Here is an 8,421-nt window from a genome sequence, read left to right on the forward strand (position 1 = left end):
CACAATCCACCAAGTTTGTTCCTTATCGTTATTACAAAATGGTGGAGGACGTGAACACTATCAAGTCATACAATTGGAACAATTTCACGTTGGGGGTGTGCATGGATGCTATTAAAAAAAGGTTGAAGATCTTGAAAAATTCAAGTGGCCTATCGGGAACTTGGCTCTTCTTCAGGTACAAGTCATTTCGTAATAGTTGTATGTACATATATTTTTTATGTGATCTATGTGTCTGACTATTTGTGTTTACTATCATGCAGTATATATACTGGGAAAAAGTTGAGCCAATTGGTGTGGATACATTTGATCCTTTGTCTCGTGAATACCCACTAATGCTTAACTGGCCAGAAACGGAAGGGAAAAAGCGAGACGACTATGACAACATGCACGGGCGGGGCACCGGCAATGTAAGTCAATAAGTATAGTCCTTATTGGTTTCACATAGTAATTAAGTATATTCGTTATTTAATTCATTTTATTGTTTGTTGTACAGATTGAAAACTGCATTAGCGAAGAGTACAGACGTGCTAAGGTAGCACGTGATGCTAAGGTAGCACGTGAAGGGACTGTCCCAGAGGAAGAAACGAAGAAACCTAAACGGAAAGGTGGTGGCAGGAGTAGAAAGCCAAGCACGTCCGCGGTTTCAACGAACACGACTTATAGTATGGACCGTGTGATGACATACATAAAGCTGCTTCACAAGGAGGTTCTCAATATACCCGAAAGATGTGCACAGGTAATTTTAGAAGTTGTATTGAACGTGTTTTAATTGTTCAACTACTTATCGTGTTTCATTTGTGTTTGTAGATGGTAATGGAAAGGTTGAACACGGAAGGTGTGCTGTACAAACCCAATAAGAGGGACAACAATGACGAATTTTGATAATGTAGGTGAAGGAGTTGGGATGGAGAATGGCAAGTACAAGTCATCAAAATATTGGCCAGATATTGAATCACCTACGGACGTAAAGATAGGAACATCTTTCACGAGTATGAATGATACCTCCGTGCCCGTTGATGACACGGGTGCTCTGGCGACGACACCGGGTAAAGGTGAAGCTACTGATCCTTTGATTATAGACGATAATGGAAACTCTCCATCTTCGGCATCAACTGTACGTACAAAAGACTTTCCGTCTATGTCCCGAACCCCGCAGAATGCTGGTATTTCTGGTGAGTCTATGGATGCTTTGTCACCAACAAAGTCTGAAGACACGTTTGAGAGTTTCCCGGCAGAGAGGAACATAGGTAATGGTGAAGGCAGTCAGGAAAATGAAGGTAAGCGCAAAAGAAAAAAGTCGAAATATTGTCAATCCCTCTACGACCTTCTCATTACCCACAAGAAATGTGTTAAAAAAGTAAGTCAAATACTAATCTATAATTCATTCACGCGTTATGTATTTTTTTATTATATAACTGACTGTAGCTGCATTGTTTTAGATCTGTTTGCATCGTCACCACATTCAATTCTAGCAAGTTCTCTTAATATGACTCCGGATCACATAGACGCAGCCAGAGTTTTTGTTGAGAATCTCGCATCGTCAAAGAAGCATGCACACCGAACCGTGGTTGATGTGCCGCCACCAGATGGGGACATATGCACGCCAGCTATGCTTCACGATGTCCTGATGTTTAAATGGTTGAATGGCGCTGTAAGTATGAGTTTGGTTTTAACAAAACTCTCATTTGTACTTCACAAGTTGATAGACATTTTTTGTTTATGTATGGAGATCATCAATGCATATTGTAAACACCTACAACACCGTGATTTTTCTGATCGTTACATATCAACACTGTGGTTCCCGAAATTTATGTTGAATAGGGCAAGGGGAAAGACCAAGTCAGTAAATGATTTAGACTCAGAGAATGTTACGAAGAAAACAGAAGTCCTCGCAAGAGTAATGGATGAGTATTTCAGACGGGACAAGGTATTGCTTTCATATTTATTTGTTTTTATTAGTCAATACTATTTAATTGCACTAACATCATTTGGTTACTATGTAGGCGTATTTTCCTATGCACGTTAATGATAATCATTGGATAACCATAGTGATGCACACCGTCAAGGAGGAGTTTCAAGTTCTTGACTCAAATTCTAAAGCCGCAATTAGCCAAAGAATTCGCAATATGATTGCCACCCTGGTACGCTATAATTTTCGCACTCGCATTCAGAAAAATATTGGGTCATACATTAAATCCTGGTTTTGTTAATTTGTTTCAGAGAGCTGAAATTTCTAAGGATATTATGGAGGCCAACTCAACTCTTGAAGCAAAAAATAATTCCAGATGCCTCATTGTGGCCAATAAATGAGTATAAAATGCCAAGACAAAAAGATGGGTAAGTTAAATGAGTACAAGCAAGTGCATGCTACATCCTAAGCTGATCACACATGTTTATTGCAGAGTGTCTTGTGGACTTTTTGTGATGTGGTGCATAAAATACTGGGACGGAGATCGCTGGACACATGAATTTGACCAGGAAGAGATTAATGCGTCAAGGCCACGTATTGTCGCGGAAATTATTTTTTCAGAGGTGAACAAATTAGAGAAGGTCAAGATGAAAATTGTTAAAATTATGGAGAAGGAATAGGTATTAGCATCGGTAGGGTTTTAGTCCCGTAGAAGGTTTCCCTGCCGTTGTTGGATACTTTGATCGATTGTAATGCGACATGGCACTGGGACAGAGTTCAACAATTTTTCACATTTTATTTATCGCTTTCGTGTGAGACTAAACATTTAAATGCGTGTCCAACTATGAATGGTACTATTTTATGAGACAGAATGTTATAAGTGTGGGCAAGTAATATTTTTACTGTGCTAAAATGTATCAGTTTGCGGCTGTGATGTTATATGTACTGTTGTTGTTTGTATTCGCGGCGGTCATTTATTTATTAAAAAATATCCCCGCCGTCCTGAGGTCGCGCGATGTGGACAAAACGTGCACAATATCCCAGGGCGATTCTGGTGGCAGCAGCGGCACTGGATCCGATGAAGATCGGCCTGGCAGCATGATTGGCGCGCCGAGGACGAATATTCCAGCCCAGCCCGTTTGGTGGCCGACAACCGAGGCAGTGGCGGGCCCGCGCAGTCCAGCTAGTGCGGGCTGGCGCGATTCGGCGTGCGCCACGCACGCGTCTGGTGGCCCAGCAGCCGATCGAGCGACAGCCGCGGGCCCGGTGGCAGACGTCTCGTCCCGCCCGATCGAGCGGGCACATGCAACGATCCCGAGGGGGATTTATGGCGATCTGTCGACCCATTAACGACGCGCGTCAGGCGTGTGGGCCGGCCCTTTAATGCCTCTTCGTGTGCGGATGGGGACGCTGGCGCGTTGTGGCGACTAGGTTTAGTCCCACCTCGCCCGCGGAGAGACGCGACGACCGGTTTATATACCCGCATCGTCGCCTTCTCACAAACTCACTACAGAACACTAATGAATGCCCTGTTGTACGCCGTGGCCTCCCCGCTCGGCGGCCGAAAGGCCTCCTCGAAGGCGTTGTACTATACTGTCCGTGCGCGCGCCCGGGCACGGCTGGGCCTTTTTTTCAAATATTTTTTTCACATAGTTGAAAATTTTAAAATATTAAACAGTTGACAAAGTCATGACAGCAGTAACACATTCATACAAATATATCATGTTTCACACATAATAATAAAAATCGCATGTCTCATAACGTTGAACAAGGTGACATAAAGAATAAACTCAAAGTGCCATGTCTCTTATCCTTAAACAAATAAACTGAAAGTGCCGTGTCGCATTACAATCGAACAAATTATCCAAAATAAAGCGACAAATAGTACGACATGCTAATTGAACTCTGTCCCAGTGCCTTCCATTGATTATGAATACTTCATCTTTATGCCCGGTTCCTACATAACAAATTGTAAACAACTCATCAGACAATTGTAAGAGAGAAACAAAAAATAATTAAAATAATGTAAAACTTACTTTTCATTCTCAGGGCACGTTTGCCGTCTATGGCCCTCTTTCTTACAAATGCCACAAAGAGGACCGGGTTTTCTCTCAGAAAATGATTTTGGTCTTCCATTTTTTGTAACATTTGGATCTTTATTTGCGCGCCCTGTCGTGCTCTGTTTAGGGGCGCCCTTTGTGGAAACTTTCACAGGATCACCTATGACATCAACATGTTGTTCCGGCTCACGTGGCTCCTCATGCACATTTCTTCTACTACCAACAGCATCATCATCAGGGACCTTTTTCTTCGCTATTATATTCTGCAGACACTGCATCAACTCATCAAAGACGAATGGATCATTTGAAGCAACATGAAAAGCTTCAGCTCCTGTTATACTGAGTTGACTATAGCGAGCACGCTGCTCTGCCCCTGTCCAACCCCAACCAAACATGTCACTCTTCCGCTGTGCGGCAGCCCACCTCTCGCAACTTTCGACAACCTCTTAAGGATGCAACACTTAGGTATTTTAGATATTGTCAGATGAACCAACACATACAGAATGTGTTTGCAAGGCAACCCTTTCCGAAGCATTCGTCCACAACTGCAGTCTATCGTATTCTCAGAGTTTTCAGCTCGATAATTCACGCTGAACTGAAATTTGCGGTTATTTCTCCATGTCACGATGAAGGTGTGGCAGTCAACTCCCACTAGCGTCTCAAAAATCTCAAGCTCTCCCATCTTCTTCAGATCTTGTTGGAGAATATAAAAATTGGAATGAGTGAATACTTCGGCAGCATGCTTCTCAATGTCCTTATATTCTGTGACTGATGGTGGCAATGACTGATTTGAAACACAGTCATCATGTGCCTCGTTCTCACGTAGTCGAACTATGCAATTCTCATAATGCACAACTAGATCAACAATAGTCATACCGCCGTCCAGGTGAAGGTGAAGACAAGAGTTAAGGCTTTCACTCCTCTGATTACTGCGCATACCCAGAAAAAAACCATCTGACAGATATGATGCTGCCCACAGACTCCTCTTCCTGTACATCCTACGCAGCCACTCTTCTGTTTTATCAGCATTCCATTTACGGACAAAAGCGTGCCATCTCGCCTCAAAGTTGGCTGGAGAGGTGGAGTAGTACAAGAGTGCCCTGAACTCATTTAGCGATTTGTAATTAAGGTGCTTCTGCATATTTTTTCCATGTGCCATGAGCAGAGACGGTGCAACACATCAACCAAAACCAACCGAATAGCTCGTATCATTGCAGCGTCTCTATCTGTGATGATTGACCTTGGCTTCTTCTGACAATTGGCCTTCAGGAATGTCTGGAGCAGCCACACGTACGTCGCTTCGGTCTCGTCGGACACAATGGCACAACCAAAAACTGTGGTGCAACGGTGATTATTTACACCAACAAAGGGGATGAACGGCATACCATATCTGTTCATCTTATACGTGCTGTCAAACACAGTCACATCTCCATACAACTGATAGTCCCGCCGCGACTGTGCATCGCACCAGAACATGCTCTTCAAACGACCCTCCTTATCGAGCACGTACTCAAAGAAAAAGTCTGGATCCTTCTCCTTTCTGCTCCTCATAATCCCGATTGCCGTGTTAGCATCACCCTTCGCAATCAACTTCATTTTTTCTCGGCAACATAGGTTGTAGACGTCTCGTCTCAGAAACCCACACTTATCATACGAGCCATACCTGCTAATGAAGTTGTCGACGATGATATGCTTTTTGATCCCAGCTCCTTCCATCTCCAAGATCTCAGCTATCCGGTGATCTCCCATCACTACATGTGACCGCCGAAATACCACCTCATCTGCTCAAGCCAACAAATGGTTGTGATCATCCATAAAAGCTGCCACGAACCAAACTCCACCTCCTTTGTCCAACTTCACGACTAAATGTGCGCCACACTCGCAACGAGTCTCAGGTCTTAGCCTGCGGGTACGGCCTTCCGGGTTTAAAAATTTACTGAGACATTTTCCTGCCCTCGAGCAAACGTATCGCCTATACCGAATAGTGGTTAAAAGTCCTTTTCCTCGTTTCACCTTATCTTTTCTGATACTGAATCCACGGTCTTTGGCATAGTTATTATAGAACATGTAAGCCTCCCATTGTGATGCAAATGTCATACCCATAACCTTTAACTGTGTCTCCAGCGCACGTTGCTGGATTTCAGCCTCCTCAATGTCCATATTAGCTCCATCCTCATGCTCATAGCCATCATCACCACTCCAACCATCGAAGTTAGCCTACAATATTCCACATAAGCAAGTGTAAGTTGTCATTAACAAGTTTTTATTATTGTATGACATCTTAAATTTTGGACCGAACTTGGCTTATGTTATCCGCAAAAGATTCAACACCATGATTTTCCTCGTTCTGGACGTCAATATCCTCCTGCACATAAAAAAATCATATGCACATGTAAGTACCCATATGGATCTTCATCCGACGAAATGAATGTACACGTCACTTACGTTTTCACTACAAGCACCCTCCTCCTTCTTTTGAAAATCCTCCTTAGGTAAATTATCGTACGACGACCAGGATTCATTGTCACTGCTATCATCATCATTTTTACTTTCATTACCATTCGTACGATCAACACTATCGCTACCATCCCACTCACTCGTATCCAAAAACAGATCCGTAAATCCAGTTTCTTTATCCATTGAATGACCTCACTACCAACACTGCAACATTATAAATAAAAATTGATCTATCAATTTTAAATCAAATTAAATGTATTACGGTCATACCGATGAGTACTTCATATCTAACAAGTGATTGCAGATAATTATTTACAGGTACATTTTTTTTGACAAACTAGACGGCTTACACGGCAGGTACGTGCACTTCGGGCGGCCTGGCCTGGCTGCGGACGGCGAGGACGTTCCCGGAGAGGTTGATCACGAAGTTGCGGGCGGCGACGGCGTCCACGTAGGCCACGTCACCGCGACGACCTGCACGAAGGCCAGATCACGTACGGCGGGCGACTCCAACAACGTCCGCGGCGGCCAGATCCCGGGTGAAGACGGGGAGAATGGTCGGCGATCGGCGGGGAAATGCGGCGATCGGCCGGACGGGGAGACGTTGGAATTGGCAGCGTGATCACGGCTAGATCGGCGGGTAAGGGCGGCGATCGGCGGGGCGGGGCGACGTTGGAATGGGCCGCGTGATCAACGCAGGTCGTGGGTTTTTTTTTCGCGTGACGGGAGGGGGTAGATGCGAGCCGGCCGTATCGGCTCGAGCCGTGCCCTCGGCTCTACCTGTATGGGCACGCCGCATACGGCGCGGGATACGTTAAGCACCGGATGCCCAAAATGCCCTTATACGTTAAGCGGGTGGGTGGGTGTTAACCGAAGCAGGGCTCTATATGGTTTCGTATGTTGATGCTTACGCAAGTGATGTTATATGATGTGTGTATATGTGACTGGTTTAGTAGTGTTTGGTGGCCCTAGCTCAATTATTCCAGCGGGCGGATGCCGTATGTAGAATTATAGATCGACTCCCCTGCTAAGTTCCAATGCAGCGTCATGACACTTAATTAGGGCATCTCTGATGAATATGCTGATGTGACAAACTTAGTTTAGCTACATGCATGTCATCTCATGGACTATGTTCGCTGTCCAATCTGTGTTTGTGTTGGTCATAGCGCTCGTGAATCATACAGTATAGGATGCCGATGTTTGCGGCAGACCGGCAGTAATAAAAGAATTCAAACTTTCTATTGGTATCTTTACGGAAAGGTTAGTTTAAGTAGAGAGATGCAAACCACCAAACGGAGCAGTCAGGGTGCACGTGTGTTGCTGTCAAATTTCCGCATTACAAAGGAATTTGGCATCGGCATCAATTTAACAGCATCTCCACAATGTGTGTGATTCCAAATTTGTGTATAGGGGCCCCACCACACCGAAAAGAAAGGGGTAAAAAACTGGTGACCTCTCTTTATTCGGAACGCTCGTGCTAGTTCTCTCTCAAAACATGGAGCATGGATAAAAAAACTGGCCACCTTTCTCCTTATGAAGAAGCATTGATTCCCTCTAATTTTTTTGAAGCAAGGCAAAAGATTTTTCATTTTCATTAATTTTGAAGAGGAGTACACATGGTTCCGCCAAGCGGGCGAGTCCAAATCACTCTCGCGGCATTACATTACTCAAATACTTCGCACCCACACGAGCCCAAAGAGAGGTTTCATCCTTAATCTTGGCAATGACGACGGTAGTAGGGCCGGGTGTGTTGCAGAAGATCCTCGTGTTGCGCTTGTTCCAAATTTCCCACGCAACAAGAATCATCAACGTGTTACGAGCCTTGTGCGATTAACCCCTTTTGTGACAAACCTCGTCCCACCAAACTCGCCAAGAGCACAAGTCTCCAATCTGTCGGGTCGATGTCGTAAAGACCAAGCCAAGTCTTAATCTCTGTCCACACTCTCACTGTGAACCGACACTAGAAGAGAAGGTGGGCTGCCGTCTCTTGAACCT

Source organism: Triticum aestivum, chromosome 7D (assembly GCF_018294505.1).
Source record: "Triticum aestivum cultivar Chinese Spring chromosome 7D, IWGSC CS RefSeq v2.1, whole genome shotgun sequence".
In the NCBI taxonomy this organism is placed as follows: Eukaryota; Viridiplantae; Streptophyta; class Magnoliopsida; order Poales; family Poaceae; genus Triticum; species Triticum aestivum.